Source organism: Macaca nemestrina, chromosome 16, assembly GCF_043159975.1.
Source record: "Macaca nemestrina isolate mMacNem1 chromosome 16, mMacNem.hap1, whole genome shotgun sequence".
Taxonomy (NCBI): Eukaryota; Metazoa; Chordata; class Mammalia; order Primates; family Cercopithecidae; genus Macaca; species Macaca nemestrina.
In genome coordinates, this window is record NC_092140.1 from 39,163,736 (window position 1) to 39,178,886 (window position 15,151).

The following is a 15,151-nucleotide window of genomic DNA, read 5'->3' on the forward strand; positions in this document are numbered from 1 at the left end:
TTCTTTTCATCACATTCCCTTCTAAAGGAAATCAGCTTCTAACACTTAACCTTTTATGCTTTCAGCATCAAGAAATATCCCAAGAATTTTTTAATGTGAAGTTTTTTTTGCCAATGTCACACTTCTACTGGGACATCTTTATCCTTTCATCACAACCACTTTCTTCGTTTATGTCAATAAATTCACCTTCACTAAGTTCCTCTGGCTGCACATCTGGAGTCTTTCAAACAGTGGCAGTATCAACATTCCTACAGGCAACTGTTTCTCCTATAACTCCATTTATATCCAATTCAAATTTCACTTTTAGCATTATGAGTTTTCTTTTTTTGCTACACTCTCATCATTGTTGACCAATTTTCTCTTTCAATTATCTGTATTTCTAAAATATCACATGGGGCTATCATTGGGATCAAGGAAGCAAGACAACTTGCTGTCTGTGCATGAACTGAGTAACAGATGAGTAAGGACCAATTACCAACATATTTTGAAAGAAGCAATATGATTGGTCACCAGTCATGATGTGCATATATTATTTCAGTAGTGATTTTTGCACTGAAGACATAGCAGCAAAGTTTATGTTTTATGTTATTATTATAGTTAACATATCCTGGTAACTAAATTTTGAATTGATTTGCTGGATGACTGGTGTCATATAACTAAACCATAGTAACTGAATTCACACATAGTGAAATGTTGAAAGTCGAGGACTGCCTGTATATAAAGACATGAAAACATTGAAAAATGAATAAGTAGATGCATAGCACAATAAGGGATGGCCAGTTAGCCTAGCTGAAATCAATACTGCAGGAGAAAAATGGGGTCATGCAGAAAATGTAGAGATAAGGCTTGAGAAATAGTTTCAGACAAGATTGTGAATGTTCTTTAGAATAAAATACCATCATGTAACGATTGCTGCCCTGCCTAGAAAGAAATCACTCTTACTTTATCTATATCTTGCCTAGTTCTTTCCCCATTCTCACCAAAGGTTACTGACATAGTGTGGCTGTGTCCCCACCCAAATTTCATCTGGAATTCCCATGCATTGTGACAGGGACCCAGTGGGAGGTAATTTAATCACAGGGACAGATCTTTCCCATGCTGTTCTCATGATAATGAATAAGTCTCATGAGATTTGACAGTAGTATAAGGAGGAGTTTCCCTGAACAAGCCCTCTGTCTCTTTTCCTGCCACCATCCACATAAGATGTGACTTCTGCCATGATTGTGAGGCCTCCCCAGCCATGTGGAACTGTAAGTCCATTAAACCTCTTTCTTTTGTAAATAGCCCAGTGTTGGGTATGTCTTTATCAGCAGCGTGAAAACAGACTAATAGTTACCCAGGTATTAAAATGGCTGTCCCTATGTATGATGGTTCATTTCACATGTCAACTTGACTGACCCATAGGATGCCCAGATAGCTCTTAAACATTATTTCTGGAAGTGTCTGTAAGAGTGTTTCTGGAAGAGATTCACATTTTAATTGGTGGACTAAATAAAGCAGATGGTCCTCCCTAATGTAGATAGCCACCACCCAATCTGATGAAGACCTGAATAGAAGAAAAAGATGGAAGAAGGTTGAATTTACTCCCTGCCTGTCTGCTTAAGCTAGAACATCAATCTTCTTCTGCCCTTGGTGCTCCTGGTTGTCAGGCCCTCAAACACAGAATGGAATCTAAATCATTGGTTCTCTGGCTTGAGACTTTCAAGCTTTCCTGGGTCATCACTAGCTTTCCTGGGTCATCAGCTTGCAGAGCACAGATTGTGGAACTTCTCAGCTTCCATATTCATGTAATCCAATACCTCATGATAAATCTCTTCATACATAATACACACACACACACCTACACACATTTGGTTCTGTTTCTCTAGAGAACCTTGACTAATATAATAAGTCACCCTTTATCTTCCATTGTTTTAATCTGGTCTTCTTGTTGAATCCTAGAATGCTGGCTAACATTCATTCCTCAGCACCAGCTTGCAGCTTCCTCTTTGCAGCCAGCTAGAAATGGCTGCAGGAGCCAACTCTGAGCTATCCCAACACTTTGGTTATTGAAACTTCATTGTTTCTTCCCCCACATCATGTAATGAGAATCACAGACCCTGGAAATAAATGTGATCATCTACATCTGACTCTGGACATACAGTGGAATAGTAAAAAGCCCAGTGGATTCAGTCAAGTTGTGTTTCAGTTCTTGTTCTATCAATAACTTGCCTTGAGAAACTCATTTCACTTCTCCTGGTCCCAGTGCTAAAATGAACTCATATCTCTTAGATCTCTTACTTCTCTAAATGCTAAATGACTACCTCTGTTTTTCATACGCTTTATCAAAAATTATGCTTCATTTATAGGGATGCAACATAAGTGAAAAAGGAAGTTTAAAATGCCAAATGGTATACCCGCTCATGAGAATTGATGAAAGCTCATGTGACGTCCACTTTCAGGAACAATAACTGTTTCTCCAAAACAATCTGGAAGAGTTTTTGTAGTTTTCCTTTTCCCAAGAACTGCCAAGTGCTAAGTCTAGTGATATATACAGTAGTAAAGTTATTCATGAGTTCTTGATTGCTGGTACCCTTTAGTAATTCTGTAGCAATACGATACAATAACAGCTTCCCACTACAAACTCTGATTCAGATAAAGGAATTATGTTATTTCCACAGAAGAGAACACAGTATTTAGTCCCCTAAAATTTTATTGTACTTAGTGTTAAATGGTTTAATTGTGATGTAAATACAACATTCATGTACTAAAATATATATAGTCTCAGCTGAAGGACAGAGAAAAAGAAGCAGTCATGATTTAAGATTAAAAAAAAGGCTTGAAGTTTTCAGAAGAAAATGAGAGGAGAAACTCAAGTAAGTATGGGAAAAATGAGGAACAAAAACAAAGTAAACTTGAAGAATTTGAAGAATTTGCAAGAGAGAGGGAAATTAAAAGCGGAAGTAGAGATGTGTGAATGAGACAGGCACTCAAAAGCTAGCTGTCTGCTTAGCACTCCCTGTAGGTCTTTATGTGAGGTACCAAGGTTGGAACCCTACAAACAGAACACACAGGGCGATGTCCTTGAATATATCTGAATACATACATAATGCACCTTGAAAATACAAGGGAAAGAGGTGTTTGAAACAAGCAACTTGAGTTGGACGGGTTTAGTAATCCCACACAGTGGGGTAATAATAGTCCTAGAGCTAGAGAGACCTCTCTCTTCAAGAGCAATACTTGATTTGAGGAATTTCTCTATAATGCAGCATTAAAGATAGAACTTAAAGTTTGCTCATTTCCTTTCACGGCATTTCTTTTGAGCTTACGTGTAAATACTGCTCTTCCGTTCTTCACTGGAAAGGCATAGTCCTTGAAAATAAGATTGAGTGCCTGAGACAGCGGGAAGTAAAAGAACCACACCTCCAAATAATGGTCCACAGTGTTTTTAAAATGAATTACCCTAGTGCCACTATCTTTTTTTCCCTATGATTTAAGTAATAGTGGCATCTGAATTTCTCTGATTTTGCCAGTTAAAAATTGGCTACACAAAATAGGGGAAGATAAACTAGAGGTCATTGTTGTTTTTATTTAACAACAAACCAGATTTTAATAAATAAATAAATACAATTTTGAAATAAGGCAATTGGAAGGTTTGGCAGATGAACAAATTGGCAGTGATATTTACTTTGTTTATATTCAGAATTTTTAAAAAATTACTCCCATCTCAACAGCCTCTGGCTACTAGCATAGAAAAAAGAATAGGTGGTACCCTGGAAATCTATTAGAATTATAAAAATGCACTTACTGCAAAACGTCTGGGTGTATGTACAAAATAAACATGTAATCTTACTTCGGAGAAACTATTTTATGAATCCTCTCAATGCATTAGAATCTCTCAAGTGGCCTGAATGAGGCCTGCTAAGAGGATCATTATTGCCTCAGCCCCCACAAAGGCGATTTTTTACAGGGATAGGATAAGAAGAGATTTTCCAACTGTTAGATGCGTCACAGAAGAGACTCAACTTCTGTTTTGAGAAATAGATATTTATGACATAATAGGAAATACATATTTGGTCTCTTCCCTAAGTTCCTAATACAGAGTTCTTAAAATCCTTGTAATTTCCTGAGTGATGGGGTGCTAGGAGCATCTTTTGTTCTAATATTTGGTCTTTGACCCTGATTCCAGACACAGGAGCTTTTAAAACCTTAGGAATCTCCAAAGTGATGAACATCTTTTGTATGCTAATGAGATGACTAGATAACATCCCTAGATAGCTTCAGGATGGAAGCCAGTCACTAGAAAAACCAAAACATGATAGCAGGGTTAGAACTTTCAGCTCAACCTAAGCAATGAAAAGGGGCTAGAGATTGAGTCACTAATCAATGGCTAATGATGTAATCAATCATGCCCACTTAATGAAACCTTGTTAAAAACTCTAGACAGTGGAACTCAGAAAGTTTTTAGGTTGATGAGCACATTGGGATGCTGAGATGGGGGTGCACCCAGATTGGATATGGAAGTTCCACACCCCTTCCCTAATACTTTGCCCTATTTATCTCTTTATCTCACTGTTCATTTGTATCCTCTATGATATTCTTTAAAATAAACTAGTAAACATAAGTAAAGTGTTTCCCTGAATTGTGTGACCCTTTATAGCAAATTATTGAATATGAAGAGGGGCTTGTAGGAACTCCTGATTTGTAGACAAGTAAGATAGAAGTGTGGATAACACAGGGATCCACTAACTGAGATTGATATCTGAACTAGGGGGACAGTCTTATGGGCCTGATTCCTTAATCTCAGGGGTCTGCACTAATTCCAGGCAATTGGTGTCAGAATTGAATTAAATTATAGGACACCCTCTTGGTGTCCACAGAGAACCACAGAATCGCTTAGTTTGGAAAACCCACATATCTTGTGCCAGAAGTGCAGTGAGTAGAAAAACAGTTTTTTTCTTTTAATTTTCCATAGAAGAGACCATGAGTTGCAAATAACTGCCTTGAAGTCAGAGAATATCGTACAAGCTATGGCTGGTGTCTACATTTTGTATCCCTAATTTTACCATACAGTTGAAAACGTCAGATCACTCAGAAGAGATATAATTTGTCATTGAAAGAGATGACACTTTTTGCATTTTGAGATCATTTCTGTTGAACCCATGGCAATTATAATAATTACTCAGTATTTGGGTTACAAAATCTTCATTTCAACTCCACCTAGATAGGTTTACTTGGACTAGAAAAAAAAGGCGGGGGGTGGGGAGCGGGTAGAAAAGTGCAGATTTTCCTTGGTATCCATGTGAGATTGATTCCAAGACTGCTTACCCCCAACCTGCAGAATACCAAAATCCAAGGATGCTCAAGTCCTTTATACAAAATAGTATTGTATTTGCATGTACCTGTGTACCTCCTTTCATATTCTTTAAATCATCTCCAGATTACTTATAATACCTAATACTATGTAAATAGTTGTTATACTATATTGTTTTTTATTTGTATTATTTATTTATTGTTGTGGAGTTTTTTTCAAATATTTTTATCTGCAGTTGTCTGAATCCATGTATGCAGAACCCACAGATGCAGAGGGCCAACTATAGTAGATTAGAAAAAGTCATTAAGGAGGGACAAATTTCACCCACTCATAGAATGTCATGGAGTCATTGACTTTTTTCACCTTTATGAATCCTTCACTTGTTAGGCAAATGTCCTTTTAACACTTTTTTATTGTTTGTTAATTAAATCTGCTTCAAGATTTTCTATAACTTGTTTTACCTCCTTAGAATTCTCAAATTTTATTTTGCAAAAATTACCACTTTTTTAAAATTAAAAGATATATGTTATTTTAAAATATAATGTTGCATGTCTTTTCCAAACACTACGCCCAAAACAAAAGTAAAGAAAGGGCTTATCCTAGGAATTATTTTAATCCCATTTGCTTTTCCTTGAATTTGCCTCCTCATTTCAGTTCTGGTATATTATTTTCATTTTAATTATTGCTTCTTTGCATTCAAATCATATCATGGCATGAATTTCATTTTTCTTACTTGGATTTATGAAATTCCTTAAGAGTTTAAACTGTGCCTTCTAACTATTTTGTCTGGCATGTAACCATAAGATAGTATAATTGATGTTTTTAATTGCATTAAAGTATAATTTCTATGTAGAAATGTACACAAATTGTATTTGCACAGCATTCTGAATTCTAACAAATTAAATACATCCAGGTAACCCCCTATCAGATCAAGAAATAGAACACCCAGAAGTTTTTTTCCTCATCCTTCCAGTAACTTCTCTACCCCAACCAAGAGTAAATGCTATCTTGACTTCCTACATTACAGATTAGTTTTGCTTGATTTTGAACCTGAAATAAATAATAGTATGCACTATGGACTCTTTGTGTCTGGCTTTTTTTATTTGTTTATTTGTCTCTCATCATATTTGTGAGAGTTATCCATGTAGTGGCATACAGTTTCTGTTTATTAATTCTCATCTCCATAGAGCATCCTGTTGAGGGAATTAATTAATAATAAATAAATTAATAATTAATAATAAACAATTTATTTATCCTTTCCACTGGTGGTAGGCATTTGACAAATTCTGTTTCTGGCCATTTTAAATATTGCCAACATGAACATCTTTGTACATATATTTTGGTGAAAATAGGTACTCATTTTAATGGTATATATGCCTAGGTAACGACACTTCTGAGTCATGGGATGTGCATACTTTCAACTTAATAGATTCTGCCAAAGACTTTCCAAAGTGGTTGTATCACACCACATCCTGACAGCAGTGCATGAAAGTTCAGGTTGCTCCACATCCTTGTAAACACTTGGATTTATCTGTCATTTGCTTTGTAACCATTCCCATGTGAGTGTGAGTGTGAGTGTGAATGTGAATGTGTGTGTATGTCTAATGGTGTATGTAGCATTGTGCTTTTAATTTGCATTTCCCTCATGAGTTTTTCCCAAAGTTCAGTACCTTTTCATATATTCATTGGTATTTTATATATTTATTTTTATATCATATGTTTATTGGCCATTTTGATATTTTCTTTTGTGATGTGCCTTAAAAACTTTTGCCCATTTTTCTGTTCAGATGTTTACCTCTTATTGATTAATAGGTATTTGCGTAGTCTAGATTTAGTATTTTTCAGACATATGAATTAGAAATGTCATATCCCATGGTAAGATTGCCTTCTCACTCTCTTAATAGTGTTTTTTAATAAAATGAATTTCAAAATGTTAATATCATTGAAGTTATCCATTTTGTTGTTAAAACTAGTGCATTTTGTATTATATTTAATAAATTTTTGCCTACTTCAAGGTTACAAAGAAATGTGCCCACAATTTCTTTTAAAAGTCTTATTATTTTCACCTTTTAAAGTTAGATCTGTAATTGATTTTTGGAGTTGATTTTTGTGTATGGTGTGAGGTCAAAATTAATTTTTTCCATGTGGATAAAAATTGACCCAGAATTATTTATTAAAAAGGCTTTCCACTATACTACAGTGTCTTGTTTGATATAAATCTGGTGATGGTGTAGGTATGGATTATTTTTGGAGAGGAGAGGATAGGTTTAGTTGCCTATCATTCAGCCAATAATAACTATGTACTATAGCTTTCAATAGGTCTTAACATCTGGGCGCGTAAGTCCTCTTACTTTGTTTTTTGAATTCAAATTGATGTAGCTAACTTTTGTCTTTGCATTTCCATATAAATGTTTAAGAATTGTCATTTCCACAAACAGCTTACTGAGGATTTAATAGAGATTGTGATGAATCTATAGAACAATTTGTAAAGGATTGACATCTAAATACTTTTGAGTCTTCCAATCCATGAACAAGATATATCTACTTATTTTTTCTCCTTAATAACGCTAATAACATTGTTTTCCGTGTAGAAGTCTTAAATATCTTTCTTTGATTCATTGCAGGTTATTTGATTTCTTTGATGCTACTGTGAATGGTATTTTTTAATTTTTAATTTATTATTTGTTACTGTAATATAAAAATAAAATGTATTTCTTATATTGACTTTTAATTCAGCAATGTTGCTAAGTTCTAGTAGTGTACTTGTAAATTCTTTTGGACTTTCTACGTGTACAATTATATTGTCTATCAGAAAAAAAGACAGCCTTACAGATCTATTTCTCAATTATTTTGAGAAATAATTTGGGCGGGGAAAGGGGTTCATTTGTTTGCTTGCCTTATTGGGTAGCACCTTCAATACAATATAATAGTGGGTAGAACTGGGTAGAACCTTTGATATAATATAATAGTGATTATCTTTGGCTGTTCTCAAGCTGAGGGAAAAGCTTTGGGTATTTTGCCATTAATTATCATGCTAGTAGTAGTTTTTAAATATTTTTAAGCAAATATTAGATTATTTGTGTACAACCAAATGTGTTGGGGCTTGCTACCAGAACTTTTTTAACTTTATTATATGTAACTTTATACCTTAAATATGAATGCCTTGTTTAAATCTCAAAATGAATGTAATTACATTTGTTATTGTTGGTTTTTTGCCCCTGTGCTTTCCATAATTTCTCTCTAAAACTCTTCAGTTGCATGTCTTACAATAAATAAGTGACAATTAATTACAAATCAACTCTCAATCCTCTTCTTCCCCATCTTTAAAACCACAGTTGCAACACTACTTTAATATAGCTTACTATAGTTGCCTCCTTTCTTTTTAATGCTGAGCTTCCAACATAAACTTCTCTCTTCTGTTACATGAAGTCTAGTTATCCACTGTGGTCTCCTTGTACTTTGAAAATAAAAACTATTAATACTATTAGTTAGGTCTTTTGTTTTGGTAAACACCACACTTCCAACTCCGAGACAATTTTCAACTGCCATGCTGTCTTTTGGAAGTCCTGAGGTGCCTGAGAATTCCTGGGGGTTTAACCTAGTTAATTCTAATGACCATTTTTTATTCTCAGTGAACTCTCAGTCTCACGTTATTGTTACCTGTGACAGAGATTGCTCATTGTTTCCTGGTATCCATTTCCTCTCTTATTATTTGAACCAGAATCCCCCTCCTATCAGTTCAACAAGGCACACCATTGGTCAGACCAAGATTACATTTCCCAGACTCTTTTGCAGCTAGGTCTGACCAATCTGATCAATTTCTGGCCAGTGATAGTTGAGAGCAAATTATGCTTGGGACTTCTAAATCATGTCCTTCAAAAACGAAGCAGTTTGCCTTTATGTTCTTTTCTTACTTCTTGCTCGCTAGAAAATGGTGACAAGGAAATAGTTAACTTCGACCCAGAAATGCTTGCTAACTTGGGTTCCCTGTGACCTTGTGTGGAATTGCCTGCCTTACCTGAACTGGCAACCAAACTATAGACCGTAAGATCAGAGAAAATTGAACTTTTGTTTTATTAAACCCACTGTACTTAGGTTTTCTTTGTTACAGAAATTTAGCTTATATTCTGTATCATTCTATATTATTTGGTACTCAAATCTGTTCTTTTTCTCTCTGCCTCACACTGGTTAAGGCATGGAACAAAGTTTCTTTACCTTGATTTTGTAAAAATGCTGCTCACATCAGGAATTGGTAGAAATTTATTGAAGATTTGGGAATAACACTAAAGATCTAGTAACATTAGACACAGAACAGCTCTGCAGAGAGAGCCTAATACAGAATATTAGAAGTCACTCTCTATAAAAAAGTATTCAAGTCATATCTCTTGTGATAGGTTAAATTGTGTCCCTACAAAATATATGTTGAAATCCTAAGCCCTGGTACCTGTATGTGACCTTATTTGAAAATAGGGTCTTTGTAGATGGAATCAAGTGAGGGTAACGTCATGAAGGTGAGTCCTACTCCAATATGTCTAGCACTTCCTCATAAAAAGAAGAAAACACCATGAGAAGATATAGATACATAGGGTGCATGCCACATGACAACAGAGACAGAGATTGGCGAGACACTGCTGCAAGCCAAGGAACGCCAAAGATCAATGGCCACCACCAGAAGCTAGAAAGAAGCAATGGAGGATTCTCCCCTACAGTTTTCAGAGAGAGAGAGAACAGCCCTACTGACACTTCAATTTCAGACCTCGAACCTCTAGAACTGTGAAACAATATGTTTCTATTTTTTAAGCCACCCAGTTTGAGATCTTTGCTATGGCAGCCCTTGCAAACTAGGACACCTACCACAAGAAGTTTCTCACTGACTAACTGGTTCCTTCCTAATGTCCCCCAGCCTCTCTCCAAGATACCACCATGTCTGTCTCAGAAACATCCTCTGTCCTCAACTCCCCAGTGTTTTTATATAACAACTGAAAAAAAATACAGATTCCATAATGCCATTTCAATTTGTATAATTTCAAGAAAAGAATTCTGGAGTTTCATTCTTATGAAGTTTCTTAACAATAGAAAGCATCAATTATATGATAGCTGTGATTAAGAAAACTTTTAATTTCTCTAAAGCATCCCCAAGCATAAATTTGGCTCATTCTTTTTTTTTTTTAATGGTTTCATTCTTGCAGTAAAACCTCTTGCCAAATTTTCCAATTTCAAATTTAATATGTTTTCATGCTATATTGATAGTCATCTACATAGTTTGTACTGGGGAGAAAAAGAAACAGTTCTTTTCAAAGCCTAAGATTTCGTATGTCTTTTGGCTTCTTAAATAAATATGTTTCTTGAGTTGAGTTGAGTAGAGCTGAATTGGACTGAATTGAAACAAATCAAAGTAAATTGAATTGGGGAACTATGCTTCACTTATTTAATGAGAGTTTGCTGTAAAGTAGAATAAAAAGTATAACTTAAAGAAATATTCTACTTTTATCATATGTACACTGTTACTATTAAATAATCATTCATTGCTGTCCCATTACTTTCTCATTGCTCTCTATTAGAATCCTAGTGGATGGAGATAAATTTATAATTGTATTTTCTGGTGATGCTTTATGTTAGGAAATGAAATCAAAGTGATGCATATTACCCAGGCTGCTCATTAGAATGAAGGTCAATAATCTTCTTGGATATTTTTTGATTTCCATTTTTGTGCGGGTGAACTAAAGTTGTATAGCGTCCCTGGGCTTTAAAGTGCTGATCATTATCAAAGTGCAATAATTTTTAAACAAGTAAAATCAGAAAAGAGTATACGGTTGTGGTACTAGAAATGGAATGCTAAGTTATGCAATGAACAAATGAATAATATTTTTTCCTCTCAACATGAATTCTGGTAAAGTTGGGAGACCATTTCGTGTTTTCAGTATTTCAGCTCCATTTTGATATGCTTTTATCAATACTACTCTCTACTGCACAAATAAATATATGTAAATGTGTGCATCTAAATGTAAGTGTTGGTTACAATTCTTATTTACCTCTATTTCTTATCATGCATAATAATTTCTGTTTATGAGAATATGACTTCCTTAGAGGAGAACAAAATGCCATCAGACTCATCCATAATCATAATTGTTCCATATTTTTCTTCTCAGCTTTCTCTTCCCACGTGTCTCCTCCCCTTACCCATTTGCTAAGGATTATCTTCATACCCTGTCGCTACTCATCACCCCAACCTGGGTCTTTATTCTCTGCTCCATTTTCTTCATTCTCTAACTGTTTACACTTCACAGAATTTTCAAGAGTTGTCTATATGCATATATTTGTATCCAGTTATCCCACTAGTACTCTCACTCTTTTCCAGTCTAACTTCCTTTCTGACCATTTCTTCTGAATACCTCTTAGAATTGCCAAGCATAAAGGATGTTTTCCTGCCATGGCTGATATCTCAGCTACATTCAACATGATTGTTCCGCTCTTCTTTAAACAATTTATTGGCTTCCATGTCCCACTACTGCCCTCACTGAAGTGTCTTGGGATTTTTTCTCCTCTTTCTATGCTCTATGCTATCTGTTACATCTAAAATTATACCTCCATATGAGGAGATGCCCACTGATGGCGGGGCCATGCTACAACCAGAGGCTAGCGGAGCAGAGGGAGTTAAGACTACACAATAGAAAGCAGAGAATGAGGCTCTGACATAGTGAAAAATAAGAACAGAAATTCTAGGAAATGACAAATAGGAAGAGAATAAAAGGAGGATGAAGGGTAGGGAGACAGAGGAAGGGAAGGTGGAAAGATTAACAGACAGATTAGGAATAGGAGTAGCGAGGTAGTGTTTTATATTGCCTTTTCCCTCCTTCTCACTGCATCACACACCTGATCACCAATGAGCTGTAAAATAAGATGATAATTGGAGAGGTGCCTACAAGTAGGAAGGGCTGGTAAGTATGGAACAGTGATAAGGACCTACAGGAAGGTGATGATGATTTAGGATCTGCAACAAAGGAGGAGGAAGAACCAAATTCAACATGTGACAGCAGAATCTAGGATAGAAAGAGGGAATCTTGGCTGGGAATAACCAATTATATATGAAAAATACATTGTATATTAATTTGGGTAATGCTAACAGTTGAAACAAATGAATTTTTTTAAACATGTATATTGGTTCATGCAGGAGAAAATTTTGTTTTTCATTTATGTAAAGACCAAAGCAAATGTTCCTGATTCGTGAGTAGACAGCTCCCTTCAAACAGGGACAAAGAATTTCAATTCAATTTTTCATATGCTGGCTTCTACATCTTCAAACCATGGCTTCCAAGGTCACTGTGCTCATCTGCCTCGAGCCAGCAGGAGCCATAAGAACATGGAGGATTATGCATGGGGAGAATTCATGGGCCACCTGTGAAGCTGGGACCCATCTGTTTTACCAACAATGAGCAGAATTCAGTTACATGGTCATGCCTAACCACCAGAAGACTGGGAAATATCATCTTTGTGCCCAGGAAGGAGAGGAAACAGTCTTGCTGAACAATTAGTAAGTCTCCAACACACATTGTAAAATGAGAATGCATGTGCTTCTAAAAAGAGTGCACTTTAACTACAATATATTCACCTATGGCCAGTGATTTACTGGCAACACAACCACAATTTCAATTGAAGGGCAGTGGCATGATGGGATACTGCAATGAAAATGAGCCCATTGAGCTCATTCGTGTGTTTTTGAAATTGAGGCATCCCACATTGTTCTGTCTTAAGCAAGCAGCATGTCAGATTTAATATTTTCCCTATTATCTATCACACAATGTCATTTTGCATACAGAAATATTTCATAGTGGGCCAGTCTGTTTTTCCAATTTCAGAGAAAAAAAATATAGCTCTTGAATTTCTTAAAACAAAAGGCCAGTTTTCAATCCCCAAGGTTTTAAGACATCTTTGTACCTCAGAGCCACATCTGCCAATGGATTAACTGAGAAACAAAGAAAGCACCAGGTATTCATTAGCTCTAGAAGGAAATTACCCCTCCACTTCGGCAGTTGCAAATGCTCTCATTCTCCTATGGTGATAAAAGATCATTTGAAACCAGTTTCTCAGTAACTGAGATGACAATGAAAACAACTTAGCCCCGCTGGCTAATTCTCTCTTTTATATGTATTTTCGGCCAAAAGGCATTTGCCTCTCCCAGCAAACTTGACTTTTACATCATTTTGAAAATACACATGGTGAAAGCGTACAGCTATAGGTATTCATTTAATGCAAGTTGCATACATATGTTTTTTTAATGAGCAATTGAGTAGCATGCTCTGCACAGAGAAAGTATTGAAAAGATGTTAGTTGAGTGAATTAGGACCTACAGTCACATGGCGTATCCTTCACTGGCTAGTCAATGAATTTTGGGTGTTTATTTTTGTGTATCTCTAAATATGGTACAATTCGTATGCACAGGTCATTGGTACTTTTTTGTATATAAAGCCATATTTACTATAATAAGGTTGATCTTTCTTAATATGAAAACATAGACATAAGGAGAAAAATCTGGAGATGGGGAGTTCAGTGACAGAGGGAAAAATTCCTACCCATTCCACAAAAAGAATCCTTAGCTTTTAATTATTCATTCATCCTTCATTCAATAAATCTTTCGGGATCCTGTAGGACCTTGTTAATCAAAGTGTAGACTGCAGAGCAGCAACATGGGCATCACTTTTAGCTTGTTAAAAATGCACTGTCTTAAAATCCAATTCAGACTTCCTGAATCAGAACAGGTTTTAACAAGATCCCCAGGTGACTTGTATGCACATTAAAGCTTGAAAAGCACTGCATACACAGCACTCCATTGTATACAGACTTTTTCACATCAACAATCATTGGTCAAATGGCACTAAGCAATTAGATATAGAACCTGTAGCGAACTGCTGTTTCTCAAGTGGGGGTGACTTTGCCAGGGAACATTTGGCATCGTCTGGAGACATTTTGGATGGTCAGAACTGAGGGGATGCTTCTAGAATCTAGTGGGTAGAGTCCAGGGATGCTGTTAAACATCCTGCAATGCAGAGGACAGCCCACACAACAAGGAATTACCTTCCCCAAATGTCAACAGTGCACCAGTGAGAAGCCAAGGACTGCGGGCCAGGTAAACTGTAGCTTCTATCAGAAGGATCTGGAGGGCTTGTTAAAATGCAGATTGCTGGGCCCCTCCTCAGAGTTTCTGACTGTTGGTCTGGGCTGGGGCCTGAGAATTTGTGTTTCTATCAAGTTCCTAGATAATTCCAATACCACTATTCTGGAAGCTGTACTTTGAGAAACACTGGTACAGAGGGCCGGGAGATGCTGCTTGGCCCACTGTGGTCTTTGGCTGTATCCTCTCGATGGTTCGGGAAACTCCTGGCTCTCATTTGCCTTGACCTTGTTTAGAGCTTCCCAAATTAACCAGAGCCCAAGGTGTCTTGATACTTAGGAACCGACAGGGAAGCTAGGCAGTGAAATCGCTTCAAGGGTTGCTTGGATTGGGAATGTGTAGTGCAGGAAGGGCTGAGGCAAAGGAGGAGATACAGTGCTATTGTCATTTACAGATGATACCAGATGGCAGCTAAATTCAGAGTCCAGACTGCCTGAGGGGCTTGCTAATTACAAGAGACTTCAGCTGCAGGAAACACCCTAATCACCCCATGGCAGCTGGGCAGCCCCAGGGAAGGCTGGATTGCCAGCAGAAATTTTTGTTTGTTATAAAGTAGGACTTGAAGGGTAAAAATGACAAGTTCAATTTGGACCATATTTAACTGAGAGGGAGAGGAAAATATATTTACAACGGGGGTGGCAGAGAGTGAACAAGGGGGACAGGTAGGTTCAGTTAGATGGGAATCAGAA

The 15,151-nt window shown here is 36.5% G+C and overlaps 1 long non-coding RNA gene across 3 annotated transcripts in view; it reads right to left on the reverse strand.

The window, feature by feature from the left end:
- The window catches only part of LOC105481752 (uncharacterized), a 232,217-nt gene that overhangs the window by 32,720 nt on the left and 184,346 nt on the right, over positions 1 to 15,151 (reverse strand). The window lies entirely within an intron of this gene.